Genomic DNA, 26,157 nt, shown 5'->3' with positions numbered 1-26,157 from the left:
TACGCAATATATATATATATATATATATATATATATATATATATATATTTGTTACATACTTATATAAATAAAAATCATTTTCAATAGCATAAACACAATCTTGCTTGTATCCTTTGTTTCTTTTCTTTTTGTCAAATTAGAAAAAGACATGAAATATCAAGCAAACACTTGAAAATTTTTTTATCATTGTATAAATTCTCCAATAAAACTGAACAACAAAATCATGTTCCTAACAATACTACATTCAGTTTACATGCAATGCTTCTACAAATACAGGAGACCCAAGCCATCCAAGTAGAAATTAAAGTCCTCCTCCCCGCCCGATTTCAGAAAATCAAAATCAAAATTATCTGTGATAGTTTCTTTTGCTTCACTTGTTGCAAACCTTCCAACGTAACAAAAACAGAAGACAGGAAGAAGAAAGACCATATGATACATATTAATATATATAGCTCAAAATAACAAAATAATAAAGAAATTTATTAGACAAAAAGATCAAAAAACATGAAAAAATTAAATCAGGTAGATCCTTGTGTCAATATTCATAATTCCTCTACACCTAATTATCAACAAAACTCAAAATCTTCTTAACATCATATAACTTCCTTCGTCTTTTGTTTTTGAAGCGTACAATACTATTCCTCACAACATTAACTATACAAGGCTTTATATATAGAATTGAAATATTGTATGTGGTGATCCTTCATTGTCTATTCATAACTTTTAATTTTCTTGAGTAATGAAGATTATTAAGAGCATGAGTTAAGAAGATGATAATATGTGAGTTAAAGGAACAAAATTAATGGACATTATTACATATAAGTTATGAAAATATCAAGTGATGTGAGTTATGAAAATGACTTAATAAGTAAATAATAAAAATAAAAATATTTTAAAATAGATTATTGTGTTACTATTATATAGTTAAATGAAAAGATTAATGTCAAACAAATAAGAAAAAAGATAAATGCAATTGGAGGCCTTAGAAGTATGGCGCATCAACATATTTCTAAGTCTCATTATATATATATACATATATATATATATATATATATATATATATATATATATATATATATATATATATATAAACTAGTTAAGTGTACGTGCTTTGCACGTGTATTTCACATTAATAAAAAAATTATATTATTTTTTTATTTAACACACGTTTTTGAATTTAGATAAACATAAGAGACAGAAGTATAATAATAAGAGACATTATAAGCGAACTCTATACGCAACAATCGTCCGATGTTTATCGTATCTTTCTACTGTTACAATTTCGAAAAAGAGATTAAAAATGAAAAAAACACAATTAAAATGACTTTTCAATTCTATGTACAATAATTAAAAATTAATATAATAATTTATTGATAATAAATTAATATGGTTGTTAAAGAATTTAATGATACTTAAGAAATAGGATAAAATATGATTAATGATTCAATTATAAAATAAGAAAAAATACAAAAAAAAAATGAGAAAAAAGAAAAATAGGAATGGAGACCTTTGGCATACTTCTAAGCCTCCTTTATATACATACTTGCAAAATTAACCGCGCTTTGCATGGTGTTAAAAAAATAATTATTTCTTTGGTTAATTTTATATTCATTTTAGATTTATTATCTAACCATAAAATTATAACTTATTATAGTTATATTATGAAGAATGTTTTTCTTCCATAAAAGAAAATAAAATTTAACATTTATTAATGATGAATAGTATATTCTTTATCAACAAGTTAAAATATAGTCTCTAATAACAACTTTATTTCATTTCTATCGCACGTTCGATGAAGTTGAGATTTTAATTTGAAATAGTGTACTCTTTTCTGCATGTCTAAATTAATTATAGAAAAAAATAACTTATTGAAATACGCAATATATATATATATATATATATATATATGTTACATATTTATATAAATAAAAATAAAAATCATTTTCAATAGCATAAACACAATCCTACTTGTATCCTATGTTTCTTTTCTTTTTGTCGAATTAGAAAAAGACATGAAATATAAAGCAAACACTTTAAAATTTTTTGATCATTGTATAAATTCTCCAATAAAACCAAACACCAAAATCATGTTTCAAACAATACTACATTTAGTTTACATGCAAATGCTTCTACAAATCCAGGAGACCCAAGTCATCCAAGTAGAAATTAAAGTCCTCCTCCCCGTCCGATTTCTGAAAATCAAAATCAAAGTTATCTGTGATAGTTTCTTGTTGCTTCACTTGTTGCAAACCTTCCAACGTAATAAATCAAGTAGACCCTTGTGTAAATATCACTACAAGAAAACTGCTTATTAGCTGGAGATTTTCACAGGGATAATGTGGTAAAATCCCCAGGTAATCAAATTACCTGCGGATTTTCTTGCCAATTAGAACCCAAAGGAAATACCTTCGTAGGTAATTATTACCTACGGATTTATAAAATTCCTGGGTAATTTAGCTGCAAAAATAAATATGCAGGTAAGTTATTTGCAGATTTACTTGCGATTAACTATCAAAATTTTGCATAAATTATTTGGTAAAATTTCATAAAAAAGAATTTTACCTGCGGATTTTCACGAAAAAAATCACAAATTATCCTGCACGAAAATTCTCAAATAAATCCCTAGGAAATTTAATTGCGGAAATAAATCTTAGGTACGTTAGTTGCGGAAATAAATCCGCAGGTACGTTAGTTGCGGATTTATTTGCGATTAACTATCAAAATTTTGTATGAATTATTTGATAAAATTTCATAAAAAAAGGATTTTACATGTGGATTTTTACAAAAAAACCCACAAATTATTTCCCACAAAAATTGCCAAGTAAATTCCTAGGTAATTTAGCTGCGAAAATACATCTGTAGGTACATTATTTACGGATTTATTTGCGATTAATTAGCAAAATTTTAAATAAATTATTTGATACAATTTCATTAAAAAAGAATTTTACCTACAAATTTTGACGAAAATAATCTACACATAAATTACTAAAAATATTTCACAATTAATCAAAAATCTATTTAAAACCTTCAATAATTCTCAAAAACATCATTCAAAATAAATTTAATGTAAACCATTACAGCTAAGAAAAAACATAATTCAAAACATCCATTACATTAAATAGTCCAAAACAAAATATTCAAAGACTTAATCATCTCATCAAATTCTTTTGGCAAAGTTGATGTTGAACTATTAGTTGCCTTTACACTGCGACCTGCGACCCAGGGAGTCAAGACCTTTGACTCTTCCTTTTTTTTCTTTCCACCAACAGATTGCACCCAGATATCCATTTCACTTAACTGAGCCGGCTGACTAGCTGAATTAGTTTCTCCATCCACAGCTGATGAACTTTGAGCCGCTAATATTTCTTGTTTCTTTCTTTCAAACTCATTCTGCATAAGGATATGTTAAGTCAGACCATAAAAATTTGTAAGAAATATATTATTAGCATAGTGTATATACCAAATCTGGCCAGAAAGGAACAACACACTTTCAGAAGAAAGTTGGTACAGTGAAGATATTGGTGAGAAAGATATTATAAAATGTGTTTTTTTGTTGCTCGTAAGCAGGTTAAGCTTGCAATGACATTAGCACAACTGAATTTCTACTGTGTATAAGTTGAAATGTAGATAGATGGGAAGTCCTACAAGTCATCTTGTTATCAGTAAACTATCGTGAATTACTAAACGTTATTTTAGGTTTATGGGTTAAAAACAAAAACAACAACAAACCCAGTATATTCCCACATAGTGGGGTCTGGGGAGGGTAAAATGTACGCAGTCCATACCACTACCCCGAAGAAGTAGAAAGGTTGTTTTCGATAGACCTTCGGCTCAAGACTAGACCCCCGCCTCATGACTCACTAATTAAGTAGTGAATTGAATAAAAATAAAAATGAGGACAAGAACTTTGGATAAATTATTGTTGTTCAAGGAAGTACGTTTCTGTAAATTTACTTGTTGAAGATATAATTAAGTATATAAAGGTGTGCTCTTTCCAAAAGCTTAAGCTTTTAGGTGTGTTAGTCATAAACTTCAACATGGTATCAAGTCTCACCTCTATCCATTATCAAAAATAAAATCTCCGCGCACTTGACCATGAAAAAGAACCAGAAAGACCAATTACCAAAATCACTCATTGTAAAAGAGAGAACTGTGAAGCAAATGTATATACTGCCTTAACTGAGTTTTTAACATTGCTTTAACCACTCATAAGTTCTAATTTATTCAGGCCTCTTATCAATTATTGTCCTTTGTTTTTGGGGGTGGGGGAGTGTGTGTTTGGGAAATGGGTGGGTGAGTGGGTGGGGTACCCATCTCCATTGAACAATATACATGCCTCTTATCCATGATTGTCCTTTGTTACTGAGGGTGGGATGGGGGTTTAACATCTCCATTGAGCTCAAAAGAAAAAACAGATGGAAACATGCAAGAAAATGTTTTGTATACAAACAGGGTTGGTTATATGACCTAAGCATATCTTTTATGCATAACTAAAAAGCAAACCAGGATGCAGAATTTTTGGGGGTTAGGGTGGGGGAGAGAAGATAACTGGAACGTTCCATAACAATGAAGACATGAAATTATTTTATAAGATGAAAGCATCAATATTTACCGTTATCACCAACTTGCAATTGCATATTCTGAATACAAGGAGTGACACCTCTAAAACATATATTCGACTATTGTTATTAGACCAAAATCTGAACTGGAATGTCTACTCTTTTCCCTTTATGTTTTGGATCCTTATAGGAAGACCCTCTGATTGGTTGATAGTAGGAAAATATGTCTGCACAGGAATTGGTATTGATTAAGCATAAAGATAACAGGCAAGATATCAATTTTAAAAAGTACAAAAAAATCTGAATAAGTAACATTACTTCAGCACATGCTTTCGGCAGAACCAACCGGCCTATTCGTCCAGCATCACTGGCACTTAGGACCTTCTCAAACAGAGGTACAACAGTGGACTTAAAGCTGAAATTCCAGTGAAAGTAAACAAACTTGTTATCAAGCCTGGAAGGAAAATTAGAATAAAACCATACGTAGAGCCTTTAAGAAGGGGAGATGCGCAGCGGCGACGGCGGCGGAGCCTTTAAGATGGGGAGAGGGTCGGCGACGTTGGTGTTGGCTAAACTGGTGGAGTCGCCGGTGAGGTGAGAGAGAGGAGAGGCATCGGAGTAGTGGCAGCATCGGCGGCACGGTTAGCCGGAGAAGAAGAAATGAACGGTTGTAATGAGAGAAAGAAGAGCTTAGGGAGAGAGAAGAAAGCGGTTGTTGTTGGGAAGCATTAGTTAGGGTTTGGTTTTTGGTATTTTAAAAGGGAAAGAAATGAAGAATCAGTCTCAGTCATTGATTAATTTGATCTATGATTGAGATTTAAAGTTACGAGATATTTAAAATTGGGCTAAAATTAAACTTAAATGGGTAAAATCTAGGTCAAAATTATCATAAATTGACAAAATTAAATTAAAAATAAATGAGTTGAGAAAATTAAATAAATAAATAATAAAAAAAGGGATTGCTATAATAAAATAATAATAATAATAATAATAAAAACTAAAGAATGTATTTGTAAATTGTGAGTGTGCATATGATAAATATTAATAAAATTATTTAAATTAAATAAATAAAATATTATTTTTGAATTAGTAAATTATAAAAAATGATAATAAAAATTAATAAAAAATAATTTATATATTTTTAAATCATGGGTGCGACACGTCGTTAATTATATTATACAAGAATAATATGTAAAAATATTAATATTTGAAATTAAATAATTTTAATAAAATAGCAGCCTTAGAGAATGTGATATATTAATATTTATTTGATATCAAAATAATGTGTAGAAAATATCAACATTTAAAATTAATAATTTTGCTAAAATAACAGTCTAAGAGGGGTTTCGGAGATAAAAATTGGGTGTCAAAAAGTAACCTGATTTATTCTCACAAATTGGGGTCTGTGGGACGTACTGTGTACACAGACCATACTACTAAGGTAGACAAGTTGTTTCCAATAGACCATTGGTTCAAGAAAAATAGTTTGAAGCTGTCCAATTTTAAGACAAATATTAGTGAAAATTGACTTAATATTGGTCGTCGATCAAATATGATGAACGATTGAGATTAGAATTGAGGAGATAAATCAAATTGAGATTAGATATTAGGTTAAAAAAATTGAATTGAGGATTTCAATTGAGTCAAATTAAAGTCAATTGAAACAAATTGAGTATAAATGGCTAGAATTTAAATAAGTTAGGAAAATTGAATTGAATTAGATTGATATTTAATAAATATAGTAAATATATAGAATTAATATTATAAATAAATATAATAACAATAAATAAATATTGATCGATGGCTGAGATCTAAAGATTAAGAATTTGGTTAAAAAAAATTGAATGAAAATTGAAATTGAGTTCAATTAGACACAATTTAGGCTAGGATTGTAATAAATTGGACAAAATTAGGCTAAAATTGTTACAAATTGGCAAAATCAGACTAGAAAATAAATAAATTGAAAAAAAATTGACTAAGGTTGCGAAATAATACAATAATAATAATAGTAAATAAATAATATAATTATTCTCAGATTAGTTATGAATAAATTTTGTAACTAAAAATACGACACATAATATATTACTTTAAAATCAACGATAACAATAATATATATGTTTTATTATATATATAGATTTTATATTTATTTATATACTTTTTATTTTATATATTCAGTATAAATAATGTTTTTCCGTTATTTCATTTCATTTCATCCATATTGAGTTATTTATATTTGAAAATAAAAAATAGGTTTGAGAAAACAATAATTTTTTCTGAAAAGAAATCAAAAATTTTAAATGCTCGGTCATGATAGAGAAAGATTCACTACTTTAATATTCAAAATCGAAATAAAAATTCAAAATAACTAAACCAAATTTATAGAAATTGAATCGAATCAAATTTATTTTGGTTTGATTACGGCTATCATTTTTGTCAATCCAAAAATTAAAAAGTCGAACCAATATTAAACAAGCAAATCGAACAAACAGAATGTCCAGCCCTAATCTCATCGTATATATAATTCTGAAACTACCTAATACTATCAACTCAATGTAAAATAAATAAATTTTTTATTTTATTTCGTAATTATTATACCTTATATCTCACACCAAACGACTCCTAAAAATGTACATTATATTGATATATTATATTATCGTGCGTAAAATGATGCCTTACAATTATATTTAAATTAACCAATAGGTTAACACGCTCTATTTGAGCCCTGAGTCGTTCTTCGCCCTATCTTAGGCCAATGAAATTTAACCTCTTTAAATTTTTGGTGATAACATATCGAGTCAAGCTAAGGTTTATTCGGCTTGAATACATCTGTGATACCATCTATATCAACAAACTAATTTTAATTTCTTGAGCATCTTTTACGTTATTATACGTGTCCACCGATTTAATGTTTAATTTATTTTTATTTTATGTTTTTTATTCTTCAAGTTTATGTCTGTCCGCAACAAACTTTCGTGGGATACGAAAAATCAACTGCAAGAAAAAATAAATAAAAGAAAATAATAATTTTATTGATATGAATCTTGAGGGTACAATTCCGTTATTCTCTTGATTCTTCTCTCCTAAATTTAGCAATGATTCGAGGGCCTTCAGTAGAGTGTTTCCCGAATCATTGGATGATTTGGACTTCTAGAGATGTATTTTAATCGTCTGGATGTCGGAAAGTATTTTATCGTTTTGAAATAATCTCCGGGAAGAACTCCGTTGATTGCTCCTTTCAAGAACTTGCTAATCAATGTTGATGTTGTCAATGCTTCTCAAAGTGTTTTCTTTTCTTTCTTAGCATGTCATGTTACCCCCTATTTATAGTTGTAGGGGGTAGGCCTAATTACTTGTAATTGGCTGAAACATGTCACCTTGACACTTGGGGACTCTTGAGTGGTTCTTCAATTTGAATGAGATTTCCACATCATTTGTACATGTAGAGGCGTCTCATTGGTCTTGGATTTGACTAGGATGCCACGTCACTTGATCAGTTTGGGCTTCCAAGTGTAATGGAACTTGGACTTGAAATTAACAAAATGGACTAATTAATTTGTAGGGCCCAAATTAGTTAAGAAACCCAAATGATCATGAATTAAATTCAACTTTTGTATGAATTTTACCCATTGAATTTTGTTTGTCTACAAATGCCCCTTACTTCAAGACTTATCGACGTTGTAGGCTTGCCAAAACTTGGCGACGAGACTTGAAATACCTATGAATGTGTTTTCATTTTTTTTTAAACATACTTGTTTCTTGTCGGTGCCTTCTAGGTAGACCGCCACTTGTGAGTGAACTAAAATTTTCGCCACATATTTTCACATAGTAAAAATTCTTCTCTTGGTTAAGCGTGAAATCAATGACCCCTAATATTTGTCCAAGTCATTACACACTAGACAATATTGATGCCCCTCCATATGGATTTGAAATAAGACCATATTGAGTAAATCATTAACTTACTGCCCCTTGCATGTTAGTAAAGATTCTTGCATTAAACTTTTGAACCAAGAAAATATTAACTTTCCTTTGGTCCTAAAAAAAAGAATCATTTTTTTTTCAAATAAATCTTTCAAACATGGTAATTTTCTTTTAGCTACTTGAAAACTTGAAATTCCTAGGGATCTTTCTTCCAATCTTGCTACAACCTTCCTTATATATGAAATTAAGATTCTCCTCCAAACTTCTATATAAGATTTTCCCTTGTAGAGAAAATTCATCAAAGCACTAGGTAGCCACACACACAAAAAAATAAAATAAAATAAAAAGTGTTTGATTGTGCTCGATCGTCGGACGGTGAAGTTGTGACCTTTCCCAATTCGATTGACTCCACAAACTGCTCCTCAGGTAACTGTAACTTTCATAGCAGCATGTTTCCTCTTGCTCGCTCAAATTTTCGTGATTGCAATATGAAATACGTGACTGCAATTGTGAGTTATTTTTTTTTTTTTACACTCAACTTCAGGTTCTTTTGTTTCTTTTTTTTTTTAACTTGTGTGTTCATAACGGTTAATCTCTATTCTCTTATTAATCCTTAGGAATGGTGTTGGATGTTTTTAGTCTCTAACAATGACTGATTTCAATGATTGTGAAACTCCATACCCTTGACTTGAGATCGTGGAAAATAAATCAGATTCGCTTTCCAAAGCCCTCACTTTGAAAGTTCATCCTCCAGTGATTGGCGCCTTCCCGCTTGTTAGAAAGCCGCTGGAAATATCCCTCCATATGACAAAATGGTCAACGACGGAAACTAAAGATGTCATGGATAACTTTTCGGGTAAAATTATGACTGAAAAGGTTCTCCTTTTGAAGTCTTCTACACATCAAAATGGTGTTGTTGCAAGCTCTCCTAGTCGCAATGGAATCCTTAGCAATTGGCGTGTCCCTTTCTCTGGCTTCGGGGAGGTTCGATATATATTCGGCTACTGGGAGTGGATAAAAGACGTCCTTGCCCGTAATAAGGAGACCTTGGAGCGCAATAAGACTTATGATGCTGTTTTTGCTTCATTGTTCACGTATGACCATAACGATAATGTTCTCCAAGCCTTCTGTGAGAATTGACGTCCTTCCACCGACACAGTTTCTACTTTTATTGGAGAGCTGTCCATATCTTTATGGGACTTGAGAAACATCAGGGGCCTTCATGTTTATGGGTCATTTTATGACGAATTTATTCCCTCGGCTAAGGAGTTGACATATGTGGATGACAAAGGGAAACCTTTTCTCCCTAGAAGTTGCTCACACTTATTTTCGGCATTCTACCATTTTACAAAGGATGTTACTAATGATGTCTCTTTTTTTGATTGGACTAATTTCTGGTTTCAAGGACCAAGAAAATATGTTGAGCCTTCACAAAATATGTCAAAGAATTAGACGAAGCCAAGGATGAATCATGACCCATTGGGAAATATTGACATGAATTTTTTACCACGAACCGAAGAAGAGAATGCCCCTTTTGTTGAGTTAGGCGTGGAAGAATCACTCAGAGATGAAACTTATTTGGCGGCTTTCCTTGCATGTTGGCTCTGTAAATTTTTACTCCCCAACAATAAGAATGGTTGTATTTATGCTAGCGTCTTCAAAGTCGCAAGCTTGATGGCTTATGGAGAAAAATTTTCTTTAGCGGTCCCAGTTCTTGCAAGCATCTATCGTGGCCTCCGGGAGATCTCTACTTCTTCAAACTTGGGGTCCTGCCATGCACTCTTCCCCATCCATTATGTTTATGGATGGATAGGTGAGTATTTTGAAACTTATTGCCATGTAAACTGTCCGCTGCGAGGGGTGTAAATGTGGCTAATTTCAGGAAAAAAGATGGCAAAATAATTTGACCTTGTTGATGCTCGCAAGTAATTTCAACAAGTCAATGTAAAAAAACTTCCTCATTTGGCCTTGCTACAAGGAAAAGAGGTATAAATTGATGATAGTGGCAAATTATCCAATTCTTGGAGTGACTTCTTCATAGGACTTCGTTCAAGTTTTGTCACTTTAAGGCATGATGATGATCTGATCGTGGAGCCTTATAGCCCTCATCGATTTAGTTGCCAATTTGGATTTTGTCAAACGTTCTCGGCATTCTGAAAAAGCATCATTTTGATGGTTCACTGCTAGCTTTGGTTCAAATTTGACATTCTTGAATTCATCTTGGAAGTTTGTCAAAGCTTAACATATCAATGCGTCCGTTGGACAATGGACCTTTTATGACTCGAGAATATTAAGATTGGTGGTCAGTCCATCGAGAGACTATGTTAAGGTGAAATACCCACATTATTTTAAGAGGTCCGAAGAAAAATGATCCCCTTTCATCAACTAAAGAAGGCCAACTTCAGCTGGATGGTTAAGGCAAGCTTTCTCTCTCTTCGAAGTCCAAGGTGGTAACGGGTAATCCTGCTCAATCTGTCCAAGTTGCTACTAAATCTAAAAATTCAAAGGGCATGGATACACATGTGGATAAAAGAGTAAAAAACCCCTCATCGGCTCCCAAGGCAGTAGCCATCTCCACTTCTGAAGTGATCAACGTTGTCCACAAAAGAAAGAAATCTTCCAGGCCATCGGGTAAAAGCATTGAAAAGTCGCTAGAAATTGTGTCATTTTGTAGTGATGCATCCAAACCACCTGTTTCACTCGATGGAGTTGCTATTGGTAGTTCCACCTGTAGTTCGAATGAAAGCAACGCTAGCCAAGAACCACACTGGAAGCGTTTGAAGAAAAAACATAAGGACTTAAGCGATCAACATCGTGATTTTGCTGATTTGGATTCCATAAGTATTGACACTGCTATCTTTGAAGATGGTGCCGCTGGCTTAACAATGCCTTTGGATGATTTGGCACATCAGGTAATGATTACATCTTTAATATCAGAACTTGCCGCTTTACTCAATATTAACTTTTTTTTTGTTGGGTCTTGTGGACGTTTTCAACAACATATTTGGTGATGATGTATTTGGTGAGGATTGTGTCACAAGCCCAAATCCTCCAAGTGTGTTGAAGAGTCCCAACCTTTCTCTTGACAATGCCATGACTCAAGCTTCAAGTAAGGATCCATCGGCAAAGTTGCCCAAAAATATTGAATCTTTTCAAAATATTTCAACTACTGATATGGTGGCTGAAGCAAATGATAATAGACCTTCAAATGCCCCTAAGGATTTGGTTTAGCCATTACAGCAAATTGCCCCACATTTTGAACCACAAAAGGCTATTTCGGCTTTCAAGTTGTCCTACGTTTCCTGATTGTGGCATACCTTGTGTGAATGTATTACACAATTCTCTGTCGAATCCTCAGAAAACCTCAAAGAGTTAGAGAAAGGTGTTTCTCTAATTCTTAAAGGTCTTTGAGAGTTCGACGTCATTGACCTCTCTTCTTTGGAGGTTCTACTTGCAGTTTTTTTAAGAAATATGGAGATTATGATGTTGTAAAATTTTCTAGTTACAGAAAGATAACTAGAGGTGCTCATTAGGAGTTGCTTTCCGTTGTACAACATCATCTTCATGCTGCAAATGAAGAGAAAGTCAAGATGGACAAGCGTTTGGCAGAGCTTCAAAAAGTCCTTGAGAGAGCCGAAAAAGAGTTAGTAGCCTAGACGTCAAAGAAGAAGAACAAAACCATTTTTCTTATTGAAGAACATCAAAAGAAATTGTCCAAAAATCAAGAGAGTGTCACCAACATTGAAGGCGAGATTCATGCCCTTGAGAAAATCAGTCCACTGTCGAAAACAGAAACCAAAGAGCTTGCTAAGTTAAAGGAAATCGCTGAGACAAGTCGCCTTCAAATTCTTGGCCATAAGCTTTTTTCTTAATTTTTTTTATTTTTTTTATTTTTTTTCTTAAGAATGCTCTCTTTTCCCTTTTTAGTTTTACTTTGGATCTTATCACGATGTAATGACATCTTTCTTGGAGCAATAAACTTGACATTTTTTTAATGTCTTTCGCGCTATGTAGTTTTTTTTTTTTAAAACTTGACACGCCAACATGTTCTTTTATTTGTCTTCCCAACTCATATGCCTTGACATTTGAAAATTATGAGTCACTTGTGTTGTTGGAATGAAAATTCTCAAAACTACAATGCACACGAAAGTCATGACCAAAAGATTTTTTTTTTACACTTGTACAAATCTTTTGAACTTTGTGACAACTAGTTTTTTTTTTCAACTTTGAATGGTTATAGTAAAAAAATTCATGACTCGAACTAGGAGGGTTGAAATCACGAAACTCTTATTCAGTTGACAGGATAACTCATGTAAATATAATGTACGTAAAAATCATGGCCAAAGGTTCTCCGAATTTGCCTAGGTAACCTTCCGGAATCAACCTTTCAGTTTTTTTGGTCACTTTTTGTTTGTTTTGTGCAGCCTTACGAAAATTCTTATATCTTGACATAGGAACATCAAAATCAAGATCCGTTTTTGTGTTGGAAATAGACTCGAAGAGCTACATGTCACGTGGGAATCACAATCAGATTGCCCCCAAATCATCCCAGATATTGCTCCAAAGCCACTCTTCTTATCTTGGTTCGGTAGTCTTATCTGCTTTGTGTAACATCATGATAAATTCTGTATCTTGACGTAGGAGTATCGAAATCAGGTGCCATTTTTTGCGTTGAAAACTAGACTCGTAGAGCTACATCTCTCACTGGAATCATAATCAGATTACACCCGAATCATCCCAGATATTGTTTCAAAACCAATCTTCTAATCTTGGTTCGCTAGTTTTATCAGCTTTGCGCAGCGTCACGATAAATTTCATATCTTGATGTAGACGTATCGGAATTACGTGTCATTTTTTGGTTGAAAATTAGATTCACAGATCTACAACATACATAACAACCACATTCAACGCTTTTATGTATTTATACAGATACGTCATCAAAGTCAACTTAGTTCGGAATTTGATGACTTATTTTGCAACTTTGAGCGGCTATGATAGAAAATTCATAACTTGATGTAGGAGCTTTTGAATCATGAACCACATTTTTTTTGTTGCGAGGAAGACTTTAAGATCTACCACATATATTTAAATAATGATGAACACCTTTACGAATTTATACAGATGCATTATCAAAAATCCATTTTGCCTTGCTTGTCTCTTCACCTTTGCACGTCCACGGTAAGCTTAGCGAAGGAACGTCTATTCTCATGTGGTACCTATGTCAATTTAAAGTATTATTGTCATGCTCAAACAATGACACGCGTTTTCCCTACTTTTTTTTATTTTTTTAACCCATATGACTGAACTTAGAGTAAAAATACTCTAAGCTTCCTACTTAGCTCAGAAGGATCAAGTCATAACGTAGTTCAAGAATGATGAGTTAATTTTTTTTAATACTTTTTTTTGGAGCCGTTCATAGTTTAGACTCATGCGGGCCAGGAGTGGCATGCAGTTTAAGCTTGTGCCTTAAGGAGCGTAGCCAACCTTTAAGGAAAGTACTACTTCAGGAACTTGCCATTGATGGGGCCAACTCTTACACCATCTTGATCGACAATCTTATACGCACCACTTGAATACGCTTTTTTCACTACATATGGTTCATCCCATTTTAATGTAAACTTGTCACCAATGCATTTATTGAGGATTATGGGTCTTCGAACTGCTAAGACTAAGTCACCTACTTAAAATGATCATGGTCTCACCCTCTTGTTGAAAGCTCTAGCAAGTTGGGCTTGATAACACTCCATCTTTTGTTGCGCTTCTAATCTCTTCTTGACCAATGCCTCCAACTCTGCTAGACGAAGTTGAGCGTTATGTTCAGTTGTAAGCCTTTCTTGAATCGCAATTCGCAATGATGGAATTTGTTGTTCTAATGGAAGGACTGCCCTCACACCATACACCAATGAATATAGTGTTGCTTGCGTTGCAGTTCTAAAGGTTTTACGAAATGCCCACAAAGCTTCACCGATCTTTTCATGCCAATCCTTTTTCTTTTTTGCAACAACTTTCTTCAATAGGTTACCAAGCGTCTTGTTAAAAGCTTCGGCAAGACCATTCACAGGTGCATTGTACATTGAAGACTTATGCTGCTTAAAATTGAACTTCTCACACAACGTCTTCATGAGTTTATTGTTGAAGGGCTTTCCATTATCTGTAACTATGCATCTTGGTATGCCATACCTAAAAATTATGTTTGACTTGATAAAATCAACAACATTTTCCTTTTTTACTTCTTTAAATGGCACAGCTTCAGCCCATTTTGAGAAATAGTCAGCAGCAACTAAGATGTACATTTGCCCTTTTAACGACTTTGGAAGAGGTCCAACCATATCCAGTCCCCAGGAATCAAAAGGCCATGAGGCCATAGTTGGATGAAGAGACTCTGGAAACTGATGGATGTAATTAGCATGGAATTTACACGCTTGACACCTTTTGGCATGCTCTAGACAATCCGCTACTATTGTCGGCCGATAGTAACCCATCCTTTTAATGCAAAAATAAAGCTTAGGCCCTGATTGGTGTGCCCTACACATGTCGGAGTATGATTTTTCCATTGTCGATTGAGCTTCTTATTTGTTAAGACGCTGCAGGAATAATCCCTCATAAGAACGACAAAATTATATTTCCTTATGAAAGATGAATCGTGGTACTCTTCTCTTAGTGTCTGCTCTTTTTCGTGGATCCTCAGGTAGCCTTCCATGCTCGAGATACTCAATTATTGGTTTTCACCAATCTTCTTCTTCTATCGCTCAGAAAGATGTATGATGGCTTTCATTTATTTGAAGATCGAGACAATCATGAATAACCCATCGATGACATACTTGAACCTTTGTTAACTCATTCTCTCTAAGTTCCAATGTGGTGGCTAAGTTTGCCAGAGCATCCGCCATGAAATTTTCTTTTCTTGGGACATGATTTAGGAATACCTGATCAAACCTTTTAAGCAAAAGAATGGCATACTGGTGATATGACAAAAGATCTTCCTTCTTCACCTCATAACTCCCCAAAAGTTGGTTTATGATCAACTTAGAATCACCATAAATATCCAATTGTGGAATCTTCATGTCTAATGCCATTTCAAGGCCAACGATTAAAGGTTGATATTCTACAGCATTATTGGAACATGTTTCACCCAAAACAAATGAGAATGGAAAGATTAATTTTTTTGGTTATATCAGCACAACGCCTGCTCCTACACCATCTTGACGTGCTGATCCATCAAAGAGCATTGTCCAGGGTAGAAATTCTTCAGTAAATAGTATATCTTCATCAGAAAACTCATCTGAAACCTCTCATTCTACTGGAAAAGGGTGATCGGTGAGGAAATTGGCAAGTTCTTGCCCCTTCACAGCTTTTTGAGGTATGTATATGATCTCATATTGATTAAACAATACATGCCATCTTGATAGACGCCCTGAAAGAATTGGCCGTGTCATTACAAACTTTATGGGATCGGCCCGAGAAATTAACTTGATGGTGTATGCCTCAAAATAATGCCTTAACTTCTTTATCGCATAAAGCAAAGCTAAGCACATTTTCTCAATAGGCATATAATTTATCTCAGCCCCTATCAAGGTTCGACTTAGATAGTATAACGCTTGTTCCTTCTTATCTTCATTCTCCTGAGCCAGAAGTGCTCCAAGTGATCGCTCTTGTGATGCAATGTAGAGTATCAACGGCCTTCCAGGAGTTGGTGCCCCTAATATGGGTGGATTTAACAAGTATCTTTTAATGCTTTCAAAAGCATTTTGACATGATTGATCCCAGTGGAAAGGTGCATATTTTTTCATTAGATGGTTGAAGGTTTGACACATTCCAGCCAAGTTAGAGATGAACCTTCGAATGAATGCCAAATTTCCTTGTAGACTGCGGAGGTCTCTCAAGTTTTTTATCTCAGGCATTTTTTGAATAGCATCAATCTTTGTGGGATCAAATTTAATTCCTTGATGACGCACGATAAAGCCAAGAAACTTTCCCGAAGTAACCCCAAAGGAACATTTGAGTGGGTTCATTTTCAAGTCAAATTTTCTTAACCTCTAAAAAACAATGCGAAGGTCTTCAAGATGGTCATCCCTGCACTTTGTATTTACCACCAAGTCATCTATGTAACATTCCACCCTCTTATGTAACGTGCCATCAAAAATGTTTTGCATTGCACGTTGATAGGTTGCACCCGCATTCTTTAGACCAAAAGGCATAACTTTATAACAATATATCCCTTTTGGAGTTCGAAATACAGTGCATTCTTAATCCTTTGGAGACATTATAATTTGATTATATCCGAAAGACCCATCCATAAATTTCATATCTTCATGTCCAGTTGTTGCATCAACCATGAGCTCTATGATCGGTATTGGGAAATCATTCTTTGGACATGCCTTATTCAAGTCTCAAAAATCGATGCAGACACGCATTTGACTATTCTTCTTCTTAACAGGCACAATGTTTGAGATCCATGATGGGTACTTCACTTCTCAGATAAATCCAGCTTCGATAATCTTATTGAACTCTACTTCAATTTTTGTTACCAATTCAGGATGAAACACTAGTTGTGACTGCTTTATAGGATGTGCCCCCGTTTTTATCCCCTAATGATAAATAGATACCCTTGGACTAAGGCCTAGCATTTCTTGGTACGACCAGAAAAAGACATCTTTGTACTCAACTAATAACTTAAAGTAGTCCTTTTCTTCTTGCGGTGTAATAAGCGTACTAATGAACGTTGGGCGCGGGTCCTTTAAAGTGCTGAGATTAAGTTCTTTGAGTTCATCTACGATTGATTGTGTGCCATCCTCCAGTTGGGGTGGAGTCTCTTGAACATCATCATCTACACTATCCAAATATGGACCTTTTTCTGCAGTTATGTGGTAGGATGTTTGTACAAGGTTAGAATCTTCCGATTGACTTCCTTCAAATGTCGTGATGGCTTCTTCTTGATCCTTCTTTGTCTCTCTACAAAATTGGTTAGTAAACACAATGGTGCTTATTTTTACTTTTAGCGAACCATCTGTGGTGATTGACAATACAGCCTTTCTCTTCATACGTGATAGGAAGATACTATGAATGTCTTTATCATTGATTCCTTCAAGAAAACCTTGCTTTTCATTCTCCAGCAACCCTTTTTGCATTAATGACTTTCCTGTGGTTCTCAAATGCTGAAAGACAGAACTTCTTGAGGTGCCGGCCTCTTCTTTCATTTGTTTAGAGGCTCTACTTTTGCCCTTACAACCCAATCTTTCACATATAGAGACACGAGGTATCAATCTTCCTATTCGTACAAACACAGAAGTTTGCTGTGGAATTTTCTCATCCTCGAATTCCTTGTCTTTTTCTACTGAGGCGTAAAGTGATCAAGTTGTTTCCTTGCCCTTCTTAGTAGAAATTCAAAGAGGTTCCATCAACTTGAATCCCAAGCCAAACTTAGGAGTGGCAACATAATGACCTTGCTTTCTTAACTTCATTTGTGCCTTTGTAAGACCATGTATCTTCTCACAGTGACCTCATCTTTAAGCTCACCTAGTCTTGTCGGCTTTGAAAAATCGTATCCTAATTTTTCAAGTAGTGTAAAGTCTTTCTCACCAAACTGAGCTTTTATTTTATGAGCCAAAGTATTGCTTCCTGGAAGCTCAGGCATGACAGATGGGACCTGTATAACAGGAACAGTCATAATCTCCTTCAAATCTTGGAATGCCTTATGGATCATCTCTCTTCTTGGATGGTGGCTTTGTTGAGTACATACTTCCAGTAAGGGTTGTCCCTCTTTTCGACGGTCATGAGGGATGTAGCAAAAAACAAAATGTTCTTCATCCACCTTTATATGCATATCTCCTTCAGATGATGAAAGCTTAGTGGAAAATTTTCCAATTCTCTCCTTAGGCATCTTGACAGTAGCTCGCTGAACCTTAACTTCTTTTGGAACAACATTATTTGGGTTGGATAGTGTTGGTTTCTCCATAGCCAATTCACAAGAATCCAAGTAGAATTTTGCATCTGTAAAATACTACTCTGTCTCAGTGAAAGGATTGACATCCGCATTAATTTTGACTACTTCACCATCCTTTACATACTTTATGCATTGATGCAAAGTAGACGACACCACTCCATTTTCATGCATCCAGGGGCATCCAAGAAGCAAGTTGTATAATGTTTTCGCATCAATAACATGAATCAAAATGTTTGATTTCATGTCGCCAATGGATAATCCTACACGAATCTTTCCCAGGGATCGTTTTCCTCTTTGATTGAAGCCTTGAATCGTTATGTTGCTTTTGGACAATTTATCAATAGAGATTCCATGCCTTTTGAGCACTGTCTTTGGCATGATATTGACTGCCGAACCATTACCGATCAATATGCAATTGAGATGTTGTTCTCGAATAGCCCTTACCACAAATAAATGTCTGTTATATAGTTTATACCCTAACAATAAATCGTTATCCGTGAAGAAAATTACAGCACAACATTATGCGACTTTTCTATTAGCATGAAGTTCTTGTGCTATCGTTGAACAATTTCCTCATTTGCTTTCATTTACTTCCTCTGTACTGAAAATTACATGTGTGGCACCAATTTGACTATCTTCAAGGAATTTTTTCAGAAAGAACTCATACAATATAACAGGCCTTCGGTCCTTCCGTGAAAATGTGCCACCAATCTTTTTGCTAGTATTAAACTTAAAAATTTTTGTTAGTCGTAGATGCTCCATGTTATTCTTCATCACTCTTGGCTTAGGAAGTCGTATTCTTAGAATCGCCTGATGACTCCTTTTCTTACGTGAAACCAAGGTCCAATCATCATCATCATTACCTTTAGCTTTGTTGCCATTCCCAATGATCCTTTAAGAGTCTTTCTTGGAAAATCTACTTCAACTGGATCGAAGCTCCCAAACTGCAAGAAGATTGAGCTCGGCATGGTTTACAACATTGAACACTCCTTCTTCTCGGGAATGATACTAGCGTTATTTGTCTCTACTATTTCATCTATGTCGATGATGATTTTTTCTTTACTTACTAGCGTCATGATTTTCTCCTTCAAGATAAAGCACTTTCTCGTTGGATGGCCAACGACGCGATGATACTTGCAGTACTTGGGAAATTGATCTTATTGATTTCCTTCGACCTTTTCGATTCGGGGAGATCAATCATTTTCTTAACTAGCAATTCATCCAGTATCATAGGAATATCTGAATCTGGGAACGGATAAACCTTAGCTTTTAATTCTTTCAAGGTTGGACGACGTTTATGACCTTCACCCTTTTCTTGGTTATGACCTTCATAGAAGTTACTTTCACTGCCATAGACTCTTTAGCCTTTGAGGTCATACCTTTCTTGAACTCTCTTTTCTCTTTCATCGGGTCAATAAAAAGGGATACCTTTCCCATGACTTATGATGCTTAACTCCATGTCCTGTGCCCGAGTAGCCAGCTCTTCAAATGTTCGCGGTTTGATTCCTTGCAGTATGTATAGGAGGCCCCAATACATTCCTTAAATGCACATTTCTACCGCAGATATTTCAGAAAGATGGTCTTTATAGTCCAAACTCAATGACCTCTACCGATTGATGTAATCCATTACAGGCTCATCCTTTATTTGCTTAGTGACCGTTAACTCTATCATGCTCACAGTTCGTCGGGTGCTGTAAAATCGATTGAGAAATTCCTTCTCGAGCTGCTCCCAACTATCAATTGGCTCATGCTCCAAGTTAATATACCAGTCAAATGCGTTCCCCTTTAATGAACGAACAAACTATTTTACCAAGAGATCGCTATGTGTTCCAGCGTTGCTACATGTTTTGATAAAGTGTGCAATGTGCTACCTCGGGTTTCCCTTACCATCAAATTATTATAACTTTGGTGGTTGATAGCCCGTTGGCATAGGTAGACAATTGATTCGTCTTGTGTAAGGCTTGGAGTAATACAACGAACTCTGTGGTGCTCCGTCATATTGAGCCCTGATGGTGTTGGTTATCATGTCTTGCAATTGTTGGACAGATAAAGCTGAAACCGAAACATATTGTTTCTCCTTCTAAAATTTAGACTTAGCAGGTAATTCCTCAATATCTTTGTCCTGTGGAGTGAAATCGGGTGGATAGGTAGGGACGTGACTCGACTCTCCTGGTTCATAGGCCTCCAGTTTGTTCATGAGTTGAGCAATATGAATATTCTTGTCGTCAACCGAATTCTTTAGGGCTTCAATGGTTTGCTCCATCATTGCGAATTTCTCATCCATGTCAGTTGAGTCAGCCATTAAGGCACTGACCTTCATTGAAACTGGTGAATCTGTTGAATCTTCAGGTTCACCAAAGTTAGATCCGGTTAGAGAAAGTTCACCAAAGAACATGGATGCAAGATTACCCCGAGCAGTCGTCACATGAAAGTTGTTGTTTTTCACCACTTCTAAAGAAGTGAAGTATTCAAATTCATCTAAGCCACTAGTCTTGAACTTTTGCCGAGTAATTAGTTCAACACGACTGAGGTCAGCAGATGAAGCAGTAGAACCCTTGCATGTAACATCGTTCGTTTTTTCGAAGTCCATCGCAATAGTTGAATTTGTAGCTTCCGATTTGCAGGAGGAAGAGATGAAGAGCAGAATCGGTCCCACTGGGCGTGCCAAAATTTGTTCGCAACAAATTTTTGTGGGGTACGAAAAATCAATTGCAAGCAAAAATAAATAAAAGAAAATGATAATTTTATTGATATGAATCTTGAGGGTACAATTTCGTTATTCTCTTAATTCTTCTCTCCTAAATTTAGCAATGATTCGAGGGTCTTCAGTAGCATGTTTCCCTAATCGTTGGATGATTTGGACTTCTAGAGACGTATTTCAATTGTCTGGGATGTCAGAAATCATTTTGTCATTTTAGAATAATCTCCGGGAAGAACTCCGTTGATTGCTCCTTTCAAGAACTTGCTAGTCAATGCTGACGTTGTCAATGCTTGTCAAAGTGTTTTCTTTTCTTTCTTAGCATGTCATGTTACCCCCTATTTATAGTTGTAGGGGGTAAGCCTAGTTGCTTGTGATTAGATGAAACATGTCACCTTGACACTTGTCGATTCTTGACTGGTTCTTCAATTTGAATGAGATTTTCACATCATTTGTACATGTGGAGGCGTTTCATTGGTCTTAGATTTGACTGGGATGCCACATCACTTGATGAGTTTGGGCTTCCAAGTGTAATGGACCTTGGGCTTGAATTTAACAAAATGGACTAATTAATTTGTAGGGCCCAAATTAGTTAATAAACTCAAATGATCATGAATTAAATTCAACTTTTGTATGAATTTGACCCGTTGAATTTTGAATGTCTACAATCTCTACATAAAATTCCCAAATAATTTCTCAGGTAATAAAATTCATTACATAAATTTCTACCAAAATATTTCTACATAAATCCATAGGATAAATTACCTGAGAATTTTTCTATGGATTTAAAATATATATATATATTTTTTCATATACCTGCGGATTTACCTAGAGATAAAATAAACACCGATACACTTCCCCAGGTAATATCACAAGTAATAATTTCGCAGGTAAATCCCCAAGAATAAATTTCCAGCAAAATTTCCAGCATAAAATCCCCAAATAATTTCTCAGGTAAAAAAATTCATTAAGAAAATTTTCACCAAAATATCTCTAAGTAAATCCGTAGGATAAATTACATGGGAATTTTTCTATGGATTTAAAAAATATATATATTTGTCCATATACCTGCGAATTTACCTAGAGATAAAATATCCACCAATATATTTTTTCAGGTAATGTCGCAAGTAATAATTTCGCAAGTAAATCCTCAAGAATAAATCCCCAGCAAAATTCGCAGCACCAAATCCTCAAATAATTTCCTAGGTAATAAAATTCATTTCATAGTTTTCCACCAAAATATCTCTAAGTAAATCCGTAGGACAAATTACCAAGGAATTTTTCTACGAATTTAAAAAATATATATATTTGTCCATATACCTGCAGATTTACCTAGAGATAAAATATCTACCAATATATTTCCCCAGGTAATGTCGCAAGTAATAATTTTGCAGGTAAATCCCCAAGAATAAATCCCCAACAAAATTCGCAGCACAAAATCCCCAAATAATTTTCTAAGTAATAAAATCCATTACATAATTTTCCACCAAAATATCTCTAAGTAAATCCGTAGGATAAATTATCTGGAAATTTTTTTACGGATTTAAAATATATATATATTTGTCCATATACCTGCGGATTTACCTAGAGATAAAATACCCGCCGATTTATTTTCTCAGGTAATGTTGCAAGTATGAAATTTGCGCAATATGGCGCCAAATTTACCTACGGAATTTGTTGCAAATATATAGTTCCCAGGTAATATATTTTAATTGTTAGGAATTTAATATTTTTGTAGGTAAATTCGCATGTATTTCCTGCGATATTATTCCCTAGGTAAAATCCCCATGTAATTTACAAATTTCTAGTAGTGTATCCATAATTCTTCTGCACCTAATTATCAACAAAACTCAAAACCTTCTCAACATCATATAACTTCCTTCTTCTTTTGTTTTTGAAGCGTACAATACTATTCCTCACAACATTAACTATACAAGGCTTTTTATATAGAATTAAAATATTGTATGTGGTGACCCTTCATTGTCTATTCATAACTCTTAGTTCTTGAGTAATGAAGATTATTAAGAGCATGAGTTATAAAGATGATAATATGTGAGTTAAAGGCACAAAATTAATGGACATTATTAGATAGAATTTATGAAAATATCAAGTGGTGTGAGTTATGAAAATAACTTAATAAGTAAATTACAAAAATAAAAATACTTAAAAATAGATTATTGTGTTATTATTATATAGTGAAATGAAAAGATTAATGTCAAACAAATAAAAAAAAAGATAAATGCAATTGGAGGCCTTAGAAGTATGCCACATCAACATATTTCTAAGTATATATATATATATATATATATATATATACTAGTTAAGTATACATGCTTTGCACGTGTATTTCACATTAATTAATAAAAAATATATATTAGTTTTTTACTTAACACAAGTTTTTGAATTTAGATAAACATAAGAGACAGAAGTATAATAATAATAGGCACTATAAACGGACTCTACACGTAACAATCGTTCGATGTTTATGATATCTTTAGTTTTTTCTAATTTTAACATCAAAACTTGATGACTTGTCCTAATTTGAGAGAGAATCTATGGTAGCTACAACACATTAAGCAACCTATATATGAAATTATAAACTAACAAATTCGAATCTTTCGATTTGTCAAAGTAGAAACTTCAGCCAACTTTTTTTTTTCAAATTAGGTTTCAGATAATTTTTTAATATTTGACACGTAATTGATAACTCTATTAAGATTGAGTTGCAGGAATTTGAACAAATGGTATATATTAATAAAATAGAAATAGAAATGCACGTAATATTTGAAACAAACTCTTGATAAAATCTAACCTTTTAAATTAACACCCATCTAATGTAGCATAGAGTTTTAAGTCAATTGTAATATAACAGCAGCAACCATTTGTTCTCTATGTTATATCATCGTCCGAAGCATATGTTTTTAACACTCAACCATCGAATAAATTTGATAATTATCGGAGCAAAATATGCTGAAGCGCTTCAAATCACTTTCAGTAGCCAAAGTTTTAACATCACTTCTTATATCTGCATGCTGTAACTAAAATGCCAGCTACAACACAACCTGATATTCAGTGTAAAACAATATCATAGATGAATCAAATCAGAGAAATAAGAAGAGTTCAGTATTAGAAAAACAGTAGGTAAATGTTAAGACGAAGATAACCAATGGAAAGGGTGACTTTTGACCATATTCTTGTACTTTTTGAATCAAACGTTTACCTAACCAAAAGTAAAATTTTGATGTGTACTAACCTTACATTATTTTGTTCTAAACAAAAAAGTATTCATCCTTCAAGTTTGCCTAAAATCTAAGAGTAGCTTATATACAAATTTTATTTCCGCCTTAACATTAAACGATCTGTTTTCAAATGAAATTCTGAAATTATTAGTTTTCAAGAAGATGCATATGAAAAATAGTAGAAGATGATAATATTAGCGTCAACACATATTAAAAACAGATTTAGATTGAAAGGTGTATAAATTAAACCTCGATGGGGTCCACTTCTAAACATAAAATGACGATTTTTTATTCATGATCAATAAACCCAATGTAATAAGAAAATGAAATCCTAAACCTAAAAATCACAAGTTACATATGAGTTTCATTAATGCAAGTTACAAACATCGAAAGGTTTTGTTATTTTTGATCAATAAAACCAGAATAAACTCAATAACAAAAACAAAGTTACTTACAAACATCAAAGAACAATTTGTTATTTATCATGAATAAAAATAACGTAATAGAGAAAAAAAGTTTCAACTTAGAAACCATGAAATTACTCAATAACGAAAACTACGCTCGTAAAATTTATGTAAACAAAAAAATGTATCCATAAACCTAAAACAAAACTCCTAAAACTGAAATACAGTCAAACTCCACTCTATCATCAAGACACTTAGAGTAATCAGTTAATATTAGCTCTCTCCATGAATTCAAAAAGAAGATTTCATTTAGCCGGCTTCTAATTGTTCTGAGTGGGCTGCCAAGAAGAGGCAGTGGCCAGTAAGGCCATCATAACGTTTAAATTTTTTGTATATACATATAATAATCTAACCTAAATAGACTTCTATTATATTTCAAATACAAATTTTAGGACTTTGTACATAAATAAAAGATTCCATATATTGATGTAGAATCAAAATTTCCATATATCGACTTCTTGTATGATTAGGAGTCTTCTCATAAATTTTACAAGATACATTTATTTACACTCAATATTTAATATTTCAAAAACAATATAATAAAAAACTTAAAAATAGTGAAAAGACGATTTTATCTATTGCAAACACTTTTAATGAAGGGCAAAAAGTTCAAATCACTATTCTAAAGGTCTTCACATTTTTAATATATACTAGTTTAGCCGCACGTGTAGCTTTTGATTATTAAAATTAAACGATTTTGTCTATTGTAAATATTTTTAATGAAATGCAAAAAGTTCGAATCACTTTCCAAATACAACTACACCAAATTTAAGTGGTGAAAGAAAGAAAAAACAAACCACATCATGACCAAGTTAAGTTAATAATTATATGAAAATCAAATCGAAGTATCTAACCAAAAATAAAATAAATTTGTAATTACGGATCAAAGAATTAAATGTATTGTAAATATGAAAAATGTACTAACCGAAAATTTGAAATAGATGCACAATACAACTGGAACTTCTATTTTTTTTCCCTAAATATTAAAAAAATAAATCTTTAATATCAAAATTTTATTCAGGAGTTTTTTTATTTTTTTAAAAAAGAAATTGTTATCTTTTCTAAGTGAAATTTGCCTTTTTTTTAAAAGAACGCTTGTTACCTTTTCTAAGTTGAACTTTGTTATCCACTTATTTAATTTAAGTAATCAAATAGATTTTTAAAATTCTTAAACTAATGAAAAATGTATTAATTATCATTACTTCTAAAGGCTTCTAATAAGGAAAGTTTTACTATAAATATTTAATTAATTTTTAAATATTTAAATATTATGAAAATAGTGAAAAATTAATTTTGTCTAAAACAGAGACTTTTAGTGAAGGGCAAAAAGTTCAAA

At 33.3% G+C, this 26,157-nt stretch overlaps 1 long non-coding RNA gene across 1 annotated transcript; it reads right to left on the bottom strand.

The window, feature by feature from the left end:
* Positions 1-3,017: 3,017 nt before the first annotated feature.
* LOC107846841 lies at positions 3,018-5,362 on the bottom strand. The gene is made up of 3 exons (XR_001667191.2): positions 4,878-5,362; positions 4,613-4,786; positions 3,018-3,390 (listed from the first exon to the last, which is right to left on the bottom strand). It is a non-coding gene; the product is annotated as an uncharacterized LOC107846841 (long non-coding RNA).
* Positions 5,363-26,157: the final 20,795 nt, after the last annotated feature.

Source organism: Capsicum annuum, chromosome 11 (assembly GCF_002878395.1).
Source record: "Capsicum annuum cultivar UCD-10X-F1 chromosome 11, UCD10Xv1.1, whole genome shotgun sequence".
Classification (NCBI taxonomy): Eukaryota; Viridiplantae; Streptophyta; class Magnoliopsida; order Solanales; family Solanaceae; genus Capsicum; species Capsicum annuum.
This window is presented reverse-complemented; position numbering and strand designations above follow the sequence as displayed.